Below are 14,841 nucleotides of genomic sequence, written 5' to 3' on the forward strand. Positions count from 1 at the left end.
TTGTACACCTGAAACTAAGAAAATATTGTAAACCAACTATACTTCAATAAAAAAAAATTTTTTTTTTTTTTAATTTTTTTTAAAGAAGTAATAATGGTAACTTCTATTGACTGCTCACTATAAGCAGGCACGGGTTTAAACTATTAACCTGTATTAATGGATTGAAATGAATATTTAGGACTTTGAACAGGGCTTACAGATTAAACCAGAAGCACAAAGTGTCTATGTTCCTTTTCTCTTCAGAGAGGCGACACCTAAAGATCTAAAGATTCAGGAGTGGGAGGGGTCATCTGTGCTGGGAGGCATGAAAATCCCCTTAACTGGATGAAAACAGAGGAAGCCTTATGCCCCTCCCCCAGCCCTCAGTGCCAGTTTAGAGCCTGAAGCTCTAATTCTCTTCTAATCTAATTCTCAGCCAGACCCACTAACCCCCTCTCTCAAATGATCTTATTACATCTGGGGGGAAGAAACAGACACAATAACCCAGGACTGCCCAGGGTCAGGGACCCAGGGAGGCATGCAGCCCAGCTCTCTGCTCTCCTTTCCACACCATTCCATCTGAAAAGTCTGCATGTCTCGGCTTGCATCATTCTGCTGAAGGGAAGCTCACCCCTTCCGGGGGGCAGGAGAGCTCAACCGTTAGACTTCCTCCTTCTACTGAGCGGAAATCTACAATTTCCCCCACTGCCCTGTCTCCATCCCTGGAGCCCCACCAATCACATCCGTTTCTCTGCCCCACGACAGCCCTTCCAGAGATCTGAGGCCCCTGACACCTAACCCTGGGATGGCTCTGCTCCAGGTTGGGGAGTTTCTTGTGTGACTCAGTTTCCCATCTTCGCCCCATTTTGGTTGCCTCACAGTAATGCTCCAAGCTGTCCCCATCTTTCACCCAGTTTGGAGACCAGACCATACCCAAACCCTCCAGATAGGGGCAAAGAACCACTCAGAAGAGCAGGTCTCCAAAAAGATCCCAGACTTCACATCTCAGAAAAGCAGCACTGGCCAGACCCCCAGAGATCACGAGGTACGAAAGGGGAAACTGAGTCAGCATGCCCAGGGCCACACACACAGGGCAGAAGCAGGAATGGGATCCAGGTCTCTAGCACTCCCAGCCCAGGAGAGTCCTCTAAGACATGGAACAAAGTCCCCTTTGATCCTGTGCCTGGATACGGTGTCAAATATTTTGTTTCTTATCTGTGCTGCTGTTCTCAGAGGAACAAATTCCAAGGATGGCTGGGGAAGAAGGTCTTCTAATTGTGAGGCCAAGGGTCATTCACCCTAGCTGGGCCCTCCTGAGGCTCAGACCTTTGAAAGGTGGGCTGCGTTTCTCCAGAGTGTGGTTCAGGCTGGGAAAGATGGGGCTCCTTAGGGTCAGGAGAAGAGACAGACCCCAAGTCTTTGCTGCTAGAAAGGCCAGTAGAGCATGAAGGGTAAACTGAAGCACATCAACTCAACCCATATTTTCCAAGTCCTCAGTTGGAGACAGACCCCCATGCTGGGCTCTGTGGGCCCAGAGGTAGCCATGGAGTCTTTGCCCTGGGAACGGGTAGAAAAATGGAGAAATCGCATCTCACTCGAACAAAGTATGATCACAAAGGTGGTGGTGTGTCAGAGGTGGCAGCAGCATAGAAAAGACCAGGAAGTTACAGCAATGGGCCCCAAACTGTCTTGATCATTTACTCCTTCCAAAGGGAAAAAAAATCGAGCTCACCCACCCCAATATATTATATTATATACAAGTAACCATAACCTGTAGACATAAGGTACAATATATACAAGAGGTGAGATTCATCATTAACCAGAGTGACTGTAAATCTCTATTTCAAATAGTGTCCTCCCCCACAAAAAAATCTTGCGCTGACTTCTTTTTTTTTTTTCCTTGCCTTGTGGCTGACTGAAGTGATAGTGCTGGAAAGCCAAGTGTTAATTCTCCCATTGTCTTGTCCCCATGCTCTAGCATTATCAGAATTACTAACAATCCAGTGTCCTCGTAGAAATCTTTCAAAACCACTTGTCCATTTTGTGAGGGTAGTTTGTTAAAACTGGTTAATATAATCCACAAATCCAATCTGGGTTAATTAGTCTAGATTAACCTGGATTAACTGACCAGTTTAATTAGTTGGGATAACCTGCCTAAAACAAACCAAAGAGTAGGATGTCCTTGTCACCTCTTTCTCAGAGACTTCTGGAGACATGAGACATGAAGCTGCCTGACCCCTGACTGGAGAGTGTGTCAGTGTGTCTACACCTGGCAAATGTGAGCAAACGTGAATGATTTTCTTGTTTAGATGATATTTTTTCCTGCACCCCAATGAGCATCTTGCGTACCTCACCTTGGAGGCCACCAGAATAGAAGACAGGGAGACTCTCAGAGAAGATTTTCAGGCTGCAAGGGATGGTAGGGATCACCTAGTTTAACCCCTCACTTTGCAGGTGAGGAAACAAGGACCCAAGAAGGGATGTAACTGGTCCAAGGTGACCTGGTTGGTCAGCGGTAGATCCCAGAGAGAACGCAAATCGCTAGTTCTTGACGCTACCACCTCTGAGTCCTGGCCACACTGGGCCCCTTCCTGGCTCTCTCACTGGGCCGTAGGCAGCTGCCTGACCTCTCACCCGCTGGGCTGCCTCCCTTGTGATGTAAGATCACCCACTGGCTCTGAGGGTGGCTGTGGGTGGCAGGGAGATGTGCGTCTCAGCAAAGGTTACAAGTGCCATCAGGACGGGGGACATGGGGTCATCAGCAGGCCACGGTTCTGAGTCACTCTGAAGCCTCATCGGTGAAACGGGACTATTTGGGTCCAGCTATTGTCTGAGTGCCTATGAGGGCGACATCTGTGGGCTGGGAAGTAACCCCTGAAGGGGATTACTACTGTCCTTATTACTCTGGAAGGCTCTGTTTAGGAGGGTGAGATCTGGGGTTCCCCTAGAGCCCAAGAATTCTGCCTCTGACCACCAACTGCAGCCCTGGACACCGCAGGACTTAGAGCCCTGCAGCCCAGTGGTCCCCAAGGTATGCCAGCCCAGGCCTGGTAAGGTGTGGGCAGCTGTGGACATGGGTCCTGGGCCTTCTGAGGCACAGGCTGAAATCTTGCTCCTGTCTCTATGGTTCCCTTCCCCCCTGCTGGGAAGGGGAAGTGCGGGGACAAAGGCAGCAGGGAGGTGAGCAGTCAGCCTGGGTGCAGACAATAACGGGGTGTATTTGCTATAGAGAACTTAAAAACAATAATAAGAGCGACAAAAAGCCTGATTACCATGATGTGCCTATAATTCTAAACAATGTCAGTGATAAAACACTCCTCCCTGCCAGGGTGGATTGTTTCCACCTCCCTGCCCTTGGTATCTGGTCAGTATCTGATACTATTCCCTTTAGACTGAGCCAGAGCAGACTCAGACTGTATGTTCAATGCATCCCAAATAGGCTCAGTGTGCTTCCCATTGCCAGCCCTTGGCTTCTGTTGTTCCTTTGCCAATATCTCCCTCCCCATCACTATGTCCAGCTGCTACAAGGCTCAGCTTAGATGCTCCCTCTTCCAGGAAGTCTTCCTGCATGCAGTCCCAGCCATCCCCTAGCTGGCTACAACTCCCCTCCCAGGCTGCAGACTCAGCAGTGTCATGTTCTCAGGTCCAGAGCAAGATACAAGAAAGGAACTACCCTCTGAAATCTGGAATCCACAACACAGAAAACCAAACCAGGGAGCCACTTCCTAGCTGTGTGACTTCAGATGAGCCCCATGACTGAAACAGTTCCACTTGCTTCCAAAGTCACTAGTTCAAGCACCCCCTTGCTGATCACACCCTCCCCGCCTCCAGCTTCCTGGCACATCCAGATATGACCAGCCCTTTGTCAGCACCCCCGATGGGTCAATAAAAATGGGTTCAGGCCCAAGGAGAGAGCCTTGGACCAGAGACCCCTCCCTAGGACAACATAATCTGTCAAGCTTGGCTCCAGTTTTTCTGAAAGGCCAGCTTGTAGGATGGTGTCTGGGCCATGTGACATCTACACACCATGATGCCCATTTCTTGTACCAGCAACCTGGGACATCAGGCCAGGCCTCCCCCCACTGCAGACCTTCACCCATGAGAACTTCCATCACTGGCCTCCTCAACCTTCTCTCCCCCATCTGCCTCCTTCTCTCTTCACTCTATTTCCTCCCCCCAGTTCCACGATCCATCACCTCACTCTTATCAACACCATAAAATCCTTCATCCTGCTGACTTTTCCCATATTGTCTGGCAAAACCCTGATGCTGGATGAACCAGGATATCTAAGCACTGCTGGGGAAAAAAATAGACGAAAACCAGATGAGGGCAGGAGGCACACACAGAGTGTAATCCTTTCCCACTACTGCTTGTCTCCCCCCAGAACCCCTCCCTCTGCGAGTCAGGCCTTGTGAAGGGCACTGAAGACAAGCCAGATCCCAGGGGTTGCCCATGTGGCCTCCTTCTCCTTGTACCCACAGCCAATCCATCATTCATCCCACACTCCTCCACCTCCTAAACATCTCTTAAACCATCCACATAGGTCCATTCCCACAGCTACCACCTGTTCTCACTTGGTCACTTAGTCTTGGATACCAACCATCTTGCCCCTGACCTTTTCAAAAGATGGAAATCTAAGCATGCCACTCCATGGCCATTGCTGCAGGGCCTGAAGGCTCTGGCCCACTCTACCTTTCCACACTCACCTTGCCCAGGGATCCGAGCTACACACACTCAGTGCCTTTAATTCCTCAAAAGTCCATTTCCTCCAGCCTCAGGGCCTTTGCACAGGCTGTTTCTCTGGTCTAGCATGTTCCCCTCCCCACCCTCACCTGGTTACTTCCTACTCATCTTTCAGATCTCAGCTCAAAAGTCCTTCCCTTAGAACAGCCTTCTGCAGTGATCCTGGACTAGGCACATTTCTCTACTCTGCATGCTCCTTATGCTCCTCTTCTCCGGGTTTTGTGGTACTCTCCAGTTACTGCCCAGCTCTTCTCTGGTCTGTGAGCTCACCAGGGCAGCCCCTTTATCTGTTTTGCTCTGCTCTGTATCCCTAGCACTGAGCTCTGTTTCACATGCAGAAAGTGATCAATACACGAACAAAGGTCTCCTTCAAAAAATTAAATTGAAAAATTACTATTTAGGGAATGAATGAGTGGATAAGTCTGAGTGAGGTTCTGGGGTATCTGTGTGGGACAGGCCTCCGCAGTCTCTCTCCAGGGCAGGCCATAGGCCAACCTACTCTTGGAAATGGTCATAACAAGGATGAGAGTAATGACCCAGCCAGCAAGCTCCCAAAGCTCCTTCCTGTCTGTAAGCTCCCCAGCCCTCCTCTAGGCCCCGCATTCCTCAGAGCACCCAGCGTTTTAACGGCCTGTCCACCAGGCATTTCTGCACTGACATACGTTTACTTTGCTGAACATTCTCTTCTTCCCAAGGGCCAGAGCTCAGGAGCCTTGTCTTTGTGGAGTTGGATTAGGAAAATAAATGTGGTGGAATCCAGTTAGAACAGGGTTCAAATCCTAGCTTTACCTCTCGCTGACTCTGTGACTTTGCAAGTAACTTAACTTCTCTGGGCCCCTGTTTCCTCATCTGTAAAAAGAGGACAAGAATATCTAGCCACAAGGTTGCTGTACGGATTAAATGAGTGAATATACATTAAGAATCTAGGGTGGGGGGCTTCCCTGGTGGCGCAGTGGTTAAGAATCCGCCTGCCAATGCAGGGGACACCGGTTCGAGCCCTGCTCCGGGAAGATCCCACATGCCGCAGAGCAACTAAGCCCGTGCGCCACAAGTACTGAGCCCTCATGCCACAACTAATGAAGCCTGCGCGCACCTAGAGCCCGTGCTCCGCAACAAGAGAAACCACCGCTTGAGGCAACTAGGGAAAGCCCGCGCGCAGCAACGAAGACCCAATGCAGCCAAAAATAAATAAACTAAATATATTAAAAAATAAAAATAAAAAATAAAGTTAGTTAAAAAAAAAAGGAATCTAGGGTGGGGCCTGTCACACGTCATATTTAATTGATTCTAAGACACAAAGAGTTTTTAACATTTTTAACATCTCTGAAACTGGGATGCAACTTATAGTTTAATTGGCTGCCCTTTTTCTTTCTTAATGGATTATAAAATAATGGTATATTATCTCACAACTGGCTGTGCCCTGAATTCCATGAAATAGGACAGTAGCTTGGTTCCTTTACTCTTCGCAAAGACATGAGAAGGTCTGTGAGAGTCCCAGGGACCAAAGACTGAGAACACACATCACTGGGGGCAAAGGGTCTTCTGGGGTCTGGCACGCTGAGGTGGAAGCCAGAAACATCACGGAATCTGAAGGCACAGGCTCTTCCCCAGCCTGGCGGCCTCTGGATCTGTCCCAGCTTTCCCAGTCCCACTCAGGGGGTAGCCCAAACTCCAGCAAGACCTTCATTTTTCTGGATCTGACTCTATGCTTCTGCTGATGTGGCCTGGGGTTCCTGGTTTCAGGCAGTCGGTCATAATGCTGACTGTGCTTGCAGCCATCTAAAGCCCTAGTCTTTGTCCCAAGAAGAGAGTCCTGGGAACAATTCCAGAGACCCCCAGAGACCTCTCCTCCCATGTGACTCCTATATCAAGCCATCCCTGGACCCTGTCTCAACTGTTCTGGAAGACCAGCACTGAGGATACGTCCTCCAGGCCTCACCCAAGTCCTCGTGCTGCAGGTGCCTCCTTAAACCCTCCAGCCTGGTGACAGCAGGCTGGCCAGATTATCATACTATCTACATTCCACTGTACCATATATTACATACAGCCACATCTTTATAGAAATAAAATGTCTATCACATATAAAATTTCAAAATACAGAAAAAAGAAAACAAAATTTTGCCATCTAGTGATAACCAACCAGCTTGATGTGTGTCTTTCTGAATATTTTTCTGTATTTACATGTGTGTAGATCTATTCTTTCCTCATATTCAAACCAAAATGGGCTCATACCACACACTGCTCTTTTCCTTGCTTTTCCAGGCAACACAAATTTGCAGACCTCCCTCTACATAGACTGGTTTCTTCCCAGTGACCTCACGGTGCTCCCCTTTCCTCCATCCCTTCACCTGGCAGCTCTCTACAGTGCCTCTTGATCAGGTCCCTGAGGCCTGATCAGGGCGCCCAGCCTCTACCAGGATGCAGTGCTTTTGGCCTGATGGGTTCCTATGGACACTTGTCCCCCCCTTCCTTGGGACAGAGCTGTGACTGGATCATAATTGCTCTCAGGGCCTCCTCAAAGCAAAGCCGTACCCCAGCACAGAAATACTCTTGAACCCTTAAATCAAGGGGTGTGAGGTGAATGGAGGCTGTCTGTCTCTGCTGGATTTGACTGTAGATCTTTCAAAACAGACCGGATGTTCTCCTGGACCCAGATGCTGCCCTGGTATTTCCCTAACCCCTGGGGACTCCAGATATCACAGTAAACAACAATGAACAGGTGCCTGGCATTTTATAGTTCATAAAGTGCTTCCATGCTTTCTATCCAATTTTAAGACTCACAACCGCTGTATACATTAGGCAAAGCACATATTTATTATCTCAATTTTATACGACTGAGGCTCAGAGAAGTGGGGCAATTTACCCAATGACCTTTCTTGCTTTCTTCCCCTTCAGAGTCTGGCCAACTCCAAATCCCACTAACCTGGCCCAGGCATCACCTCCTCCAGGGAGCTTCCTTAACTCCCACCCCACCCCAGGCTGCATTAGGTGCCCCTCCTTGAGAGCCCGCAGCTCCAGGGCTTCCCTATCAGAACCGAGCCCCCGACCAGGCTGTGCGCCCTTGAAGGCAGTGATGAGTCTGGCTTATCTCCACCCTTACTCCCCAGGCATAGTACAACCTCAATAGATGGCTGCTGGGACGACGATTGTTACGATTATTAAGGCAGGAAATGCCCTGCCCACTTTATGGAAGAGGACAGGGGGCATAAAGAAGGGACAGGACTTGCCTACAGAGCATGTCGGTGGTCAGGTCAGGTCTCCCTCCTCAGAGGTGTGGGCTCTTTTGTTCCACTGTGTCCCTTGTTTGTAATCTTGGACTCCAAGCCACCGCCTGAGGTTCATTTCCATCTCCTCCTGCACTGGCTGGGCCTCCCTGGTCGAGCCAGGTTATGAAGGGGAGCGTCGTGGAGAGGGCTCTGGCTGGGAAGGCTCAATCCCCCAGCCTGGGCCAACACCCTGGGGTGGCCCCAGGAGCAGCAACAGTAGTTGGCTCTCCACTACTGTGCCACGCCCTGTGCCAGAACTTTCCATCTACATCTCCCTTCATCCTGAAGCTGGCACCATTATGATGCCACTTTGCAGGTGGGGAGGGAAAGACCCCGGCCGAGGCTCACCCAGTGGCTGTGCTGGGATCCAAAGCCAGGGCTGCATCCCTGGCAGCAGGCGGCCCCAGGAGTCTGCTGGCACCGGAGCCAGAAATAAATGCACAGTCAGAGTACAAGAGACAAGTCCCAGGGGGCCTGCAGGCTTGGCAAGGTCCCGAACTCTCCCTCCCCACCCCTGGCTGCCTCCCACCCAGGGCCTGCTGGAGGGCTGAGACTCTTGGGCCCAGAGAACACAGGCCTGCCCTGGAAGTGCCCAGCACTCTGTATGGGCAGGGTCATGGCACTTGCCAGCCCCCTGCTAGCTCTGGGCTCAAGGCCAGGCTGGAAGCAGCTGTCACATCAACCCTACAAATTCTCAGCTCCCTATTTCTTCTTAGAATAAGACCTCACATATCTGCCCCCAACTGGTTGAGAGATGCTGAGCAAGGTGCCACCTTTCACTGGGCCTTACTTTTCCTATCTGTGAAAGGATGCTGGGGGTGGGGTGAGTGCGGGGTGGGGGGGTGTCTCAATGGAACCCACCAAGTGACATTCCAGGTTTGCCTACAGGCAACACAGCGCGGTGATTAAGACGCTGAACACTGGAGCCAGATGACATGGGTCCAAATATATGACCCTGGGCGAGCTGCCCAACTTCTCTGGGCCACAGTGTCCTCATCTGCAAAATGGGGATAATAGTAGAAAAAGAAAACCCAAGTAAATATACTAAAATATTTATATTGATTATCTAAGATAAAAAGAGATGTGATTTATTTTGTTTTCCTCTCTTTTTTCTACATTCTCTATTATCATCAAGTACTTATAATAGAAAAAACAAATATACTTTCTTTGTAAATTAACTTCACTGAGATATAATTTACATACAATATAATACACCCATTAAAAATAATAAGTGATAGTATCTATTCTATAGATTGCTTTGAGGATTTGATGGGCCAGTGTATGTAAAATCTTAGATGGTGCCTGGAGCATAAGAAGTGCTATTAAGTATTTGTTAAATAAATAAGCCCAAGACCAGCCTGGCTTCCTCCTCTTCCTACTCACCTGGCCTGGACCCCTACCTCACCCCCAGCACCAAGCTGGGCAGATCCCCTGCCCCCTCGTTCAATCGTTTACGCTGCCTGGGTCCAGCCTTATCATCCCAGGCCTGGACTATTTCCACAGCCCTCTCTCTGCACCCCAGAGGAATAGCACTAACACGCAAATGTGGGGACTTCCCTGGTGGCGCAGTGGTTGAGAATCTGCCTGCCAATGCAGGGGACATGGGTTCGAGCTCTGGTCCGGGAGGATCCCACATGCCGCAGAGCAACTAAGCCCGTGCACCACAACTACTGAGCCTGTGTTCTAGATTCCGCAAGCCACAACTACGAAGCCCGAGTGCCACAAGTACTGAAGCCCGTGCGCCTAGAGCCCGTGCTCCGCAACAAAGAGAAGCCATCGCAATGAGAAGCCCGCGCACCGCAACGAAGAGCAGCCCCCGCTCACCGCAACTAGAGAAAGCCCGCGTGCAGCAACAAAGACCCAATGCAGCCAAAAATAAAAATAAATTAAAAAAAAACAAAAAACACTCAAATGTGGCCATGCTCATAACTTGTTCAAAAGCCTTCCATGGCTCCCACTGCCCTTGACCAAAAGCCCTAGCTCCTCTATGAGACCCTGTTTCAGCAAGTTACTTAAACTCTCTGTACCTTTGTCCCTTTAACTGAAGAAGAGATATACAAGTAGTACCTCCTTCAAACTTACAGGAGTCCATCATGTTGTACGAGACAGGGTACACAATCGGACCTGCGGCCTCTCTCACCTGTCTCCTCTTCCCTCGTGGCACTCTTCTCATCTGCCCTTCCTTCAACGTGTCAGGTATGGTCCTACCTCAGGGCTTTTTTCTTGCACTGGCTGTTCCCTCTCCCTGGACGGCTCTTCCCCAGGAATCAGTCGGCTCCCTCCCTCACCTCCTTCAAGCCTTTGCCCAAAAGTGATTCTCAGTGATTCCCCTCACACACACCCTACCTGAAACCACAACCCCTCCTTCCATTCCCCCTCACACACTCAAAATATCCTCCTATGTTTTATTCGCTCCATCTCATTTATCACCACCTATTGTACTTAGTGTTTATTGTCTGTCTTTTTTTCCTATTAGATTGTAAGCTCTTTTAAGACAGATTTTTTTTCTTTTTGGTCTATTTTGTTTACTGTCAAGAACCCCCTTCCCCTCAACACCTAGAAGATACCTAGCGCAAGGCAGGTGTTTAATAAATGAAAGGTTGAATGATTACATGAATGACTGTGAAGCACTTAGGACAATCAGGCAGGTGGTAAGTACTCAATAAATGTTAGCTTATTATTATTGTTGTTGTTGTTGTTATTGATTCTTCGAGGTGAGGCTCCCATGTTCTTCCTACTTGACTTCTCCAAGCTTATACAGTAATCACACTGCCCTAGTCCCCACAGCACCCTGCCAATCTCTCAATTATGGTAAGGAGCACAGTGCTTTTTAATTATATCTTTTTCCATTTAGGCTGAACCAAATGGCCATTTCTTGTAAGTCAAAAACAGCCAGATATTGGCCATTTCACATATAACCTAATACATTTCGCATGGCAGCCTGCAGGCCCTTGGGAGGTACCTCAAGGCCTAATACACAGTCGGTGCCCAGTAAATGTTTGTTCACCAGCTCCTGGCCCTTCATAATAGGTGTGATTGCTAAACACCTCCAATCTGTTCTGAAGAAGGCAAGGCACGGTCTATAGACGTAACATAATAAATGGAAGATCTTGCTGAATTATTTTCTGATCCTCCTGAAAAATCTCTGTTCCCCGATATTTGGTAAAGAGGATAAAAACAAAAATACAGTAGGTTCTAAAATAATCCAGGTTCTGGAACTTCCCTGGCGGTCCAGTGGTTGAGACTCCATGATTCCAGTGCAGGGGACAAGGGTTCGATCCTTGGTCGAGGAACTAAGATCCTCCATGCCAAAGGGCACGGCCAAAAAAAAAAAAAATCCAGGTTCTGGTCATTTGGAGATAACAAAGGTCTAAGGCTGAGGGAAGCCCCTTCCCCTAGCTAGCTGCTTGCCTCTAAGGGGATTCATTTAATGATGGGGGAGGGAGGCTGCAACAATCTTTGGTTATCCCTGTGTTCACTGCTCCTTCTAATAAAGGCTTCCTCTACAGAGATTTGCTAAGTCTAGAATGTGGGTTGTCAGAGTTCAAAGAAATTCAGCAATCACTGAATCTACCCCATTTCACATATAGGGGAAGTGAGGTACAGAAAGGGGCAGGGATTGACCTAAGGTCACACAGTGGGGTAGAGGAAGAGCTCATCCTGGAATCTAGGCTGACAGGAGTCTCATGGCTTTTCCTCCAGACCACACTGTTCCTGTGCTGGCCAGACTCTGGACATGGAAGCTTTAGTATCACTATTATTAAAGCTGTACTTTTTAAATGTAATGTTTATTAAGCCTCAGATAAAACATCAAGAGCTTCTTCACCATAAAATAACTTCTGGTAAATAACAGCACTACACTTGTCTCTATAATTACTTCCTTAGGGTAAAGTCCTCAAATTAGAATTCTAGGGGCAAAGGGAAGTTAGGATCATTTTCATGGACTTTTGTAACAAGCTGTCAGGTTGCTCTGCAAAATTAAATGCTACCGGAGAATCCCTATAGCTTTGCCAGCATAGATGTTTATCCTTTTATATTTATTTCTGCTAATTTTATAGGAATAAATACAGATTGCTTTCATTTACTATGTGGTATGTGTTTCCAAACACACACACACACACACACACACACTCTGGTCCTGGAATCAAGATCGCTGGGCTTGGTTGCTCATCTGCTGTGTGACCTTTGACAAGTCACATCCCCTCCAGGGATAAGGGATACCTATCTGTCAAATGAGGGGGTTGAATGAGATGATTTCTTAAGATCCCTTTCAGTTTAGATATTCCATAATTCCATGGTACATTTTAAAATTATTTGCATAGGATGACTTTTTAATAACCAGAATCTGTTATACCTCTAAATCAAGGCCCAAATAGCTTGGACTAGTAGAGCAGGAAAACAGAGCCCAGATTATACGCAGGTAGAGATGACAGGAGACAGGTAGCACTTAAGCCTGTGCGTTGGAGCTATACTCAAGTGACAGCACATATACTTAGTCTGCTTTTACGACGGGATAATAACACTCGTTTGTGGTCTAGCTTCAAGTTCTGTGCAGCTCCACCATGGCCAGAAGGTAAGGTCATAGTCACTCTACTTCGGCCCTAGAGTCCCAGACTTGCAGTCAAAGGCAGCTCACCCCCAGCAAGTGCTCATCCAGCCTCTGCTCACATACCTCTGAGGACACAGTGCTCACTACCTGCCCTGGCAGCACCTCCCTTCTTTTGGCTGTAAGAAAGTTCCCAGGTGAGGGGCAGGTCACGAGGGGGGGACAAGAGAGACCAGAAGGCCCAGACTTGATTCTCAGAAACTATTCCCTCAATCAGGGCAGGCAACAGAAGACAGGGAAGAACATGCATGGGCTGGAAGGCCTGGAGAGGGGCTCCTCTGGCTCCTTCTCTCACTCCAGACCTCTAAGGTAGCTGCTAACCCAAGGGTACAGGGGACACATTCCAGTCCTGATGACAGTGGGTTCTGAATAAGCCCCAGGCTGACTACTGCCTGCTCTCGGGCAGACACCTCAGCTCCCTCGTCTTGCCTTTGCTCCCTAAGGCTCTGACAGGAGAAACAATGCTGGATCTGGGGCTGTTTAGCCCTGAGGTGAACTGATTTAAGGGACCAGATGATTGCCTCGGGGTGGGGGATGGAGGGGTCAGATGTTGTCTGTGTGCTCAGAGCAGGACTAGCAGATTCTAGCTCTGTTTACAGCTAGTGAGATTCCCATAACAAGGGGTGTGCAATGGGACAGCAAGACCTTCCAAAGGGGATCTGACCAAGGGGCTGGGCCAGATGCCAGAGGTCTTCTTCACCCAGAGAGCTTGTAGCCACAGTCCCTCAGACATCTGCTCTGTCCCAGACCGAACCCCACTCAGACATGGCTCTCTTGGCACTGTAGCCTCTCTGGGGTCCGTGTGTGGACAAGCCATCCCTAATACACCAGGCTGGGACGTAGAGCTGGGCGTCAGCACTGGTGGGGAAGGGATGGGGAAGGGCATGTTCCACACCATTCCCTAAATACAGGTGTCTGCATGGGTCTGGTCTAGGCAAGTCTGTGGCCGAGGGCTCCACCACCTCTAACCCAGGGCTCCCCCAGCCCCAGACCGGGAGGCAGACTTGGCAGGCAGACTCTGACCCGCCCCACCCTGCATGCCCAGGCCGGCTCGATAGGGATTTGGGGGTGTCCCCCCGCCTTCCTGTTTCCTGTACAGGGAAGCTGAGGCCCAGCAGGTTACTCAGCCAGGAGAGGGAAGAGGTCCCGACACAGGTCCCGCGAGGCACCCAGGCCACTAATGGGGGGACTGTCGGGACCGACTCGCCACAGCCAGCATGAGAGGCCCTCACTGCGGCTGGGCTGTGCAGACAGTACCCATCCGGGCCCCTCGCCGTCGGGAGGCTGGAGCTTGAGGCGGCCCCTCCCAAGAGCCCAGCGAGGAAGGGGCCACCACTGGGCCCGCTGTCCCGATGGGGAAACTGAGGCCTGGAGAGGAGCAGTGCTTTGTGCAAGGTCACGCAGAGGGGCTGGAAGCCAGGTCCCCCGAGCCCCGCCGGGTCCCCTGCGGTGCGCCGAGCCCCAGCATCCCTCCGCGGGCGCTGCAGCCCGGAGGCGCAGCGCGCACACTTCGCACAGACAGGGAGGGTATGGCCGGTGGCCTGGGGCCGCCCTACCTTGGTGACTGCCGCGCAGGTGGCTGCGGCGGCGGCGTCCGGCTCCGGCTCCGTGCTTCTCGCCGCCCGCCGAGTCCCGGCTCCCAGCGCCGCCTCCTCCCTCCCTAAGCACGGCAGGCGGGGCCGGTGGGCGGGGCAAGGGCCCGGCACAAGCCCCGCCCTCGCTCCCCGCGAGTCCGCGGGGCCACCACTGCTTCCTCACGCCCTTCGCCGCGCTCCGCGCCCCCCGGGGCTGGCCTCGGGGCGCGCACACGCGCACAGAACGGGCGCGCACCCCGGCGCGCACTCGCCACAGTGACTGGGGCGGCCTGCCCCGCGCGACCAAACAGAAGCTGGGGACAGTCACACTCTCCTGCCTTCACGTCCCGCCGCTCCCTCGCTGAGTGGCTTGGAACAAGGGACTCGACCTCCCGGAGCCTCAAGTTTCTCCCTTGGTGAAATGGAAACAGTAACCGTGTCTGCCTCAGAGAGCTGTTTGAAAATTAGATGAGACGATCTAATTTACCCCCCACGGCAAAGTGCGCGCGCAGAGCCCGCCACGGGAGTAGCGCTCGGTGAACCTGGGCTGGTAGAGTAATTCCTGAGGCTTCCCAGTCCGCCGGGAGGAAGAGGGCAGGGAGGGCCGCTGAATATCGGGAGGACGCCCTTCTTTCTCTCGGTAGCCAGGAGGGGGCGCTGCTGCCCAGTCTCG

General features: G+C 50.7%; 1 protein-coding gene across 2 annotated transcripts in view; it reads right to left on the bottom strand.

Moving 5' to 3' along the window:
• The window catches only part of CORO2A (coronin 2A), a 60,061-nt gene extending 45,375 nt beyond the window's left edge, over positions 1-14,686 (bottom strand). Inside the window, exon 1 of one of the 2 annotated variants that reach the window (XM_036856298.1) lies at positions 14,151-14,686. The gene's annotated coding sequence lies outside the window, so the exon portion shown is untranslated. The remainder of the gene's footprint in view (positions 1-14,150) is intronic. The other variant, XM_036856297.1, reaches the window with a different exon arrangement.
• Between the last annotated feature and the right edge of the window lie 155 nt (positions 14,687-14,841).

This window comes from Balaenoptera musculus, chromosome 6 (assembly GCF_009873245.2).
Source record: "Balaenoptera musculus isolate JJ_BM4_2016_0621 chromosome 6, mBalMus1.pri.v3, whole genome shotgun sequence".
In the NCBI taxonomy this organism is placed as follows: domain Eukaryota; kingdom Metazoa; phylum Chordata; class Mammalia; order Artiodactyla; family Balaenopteridae; genus Balaenoptera; species Balaenoptera musculus.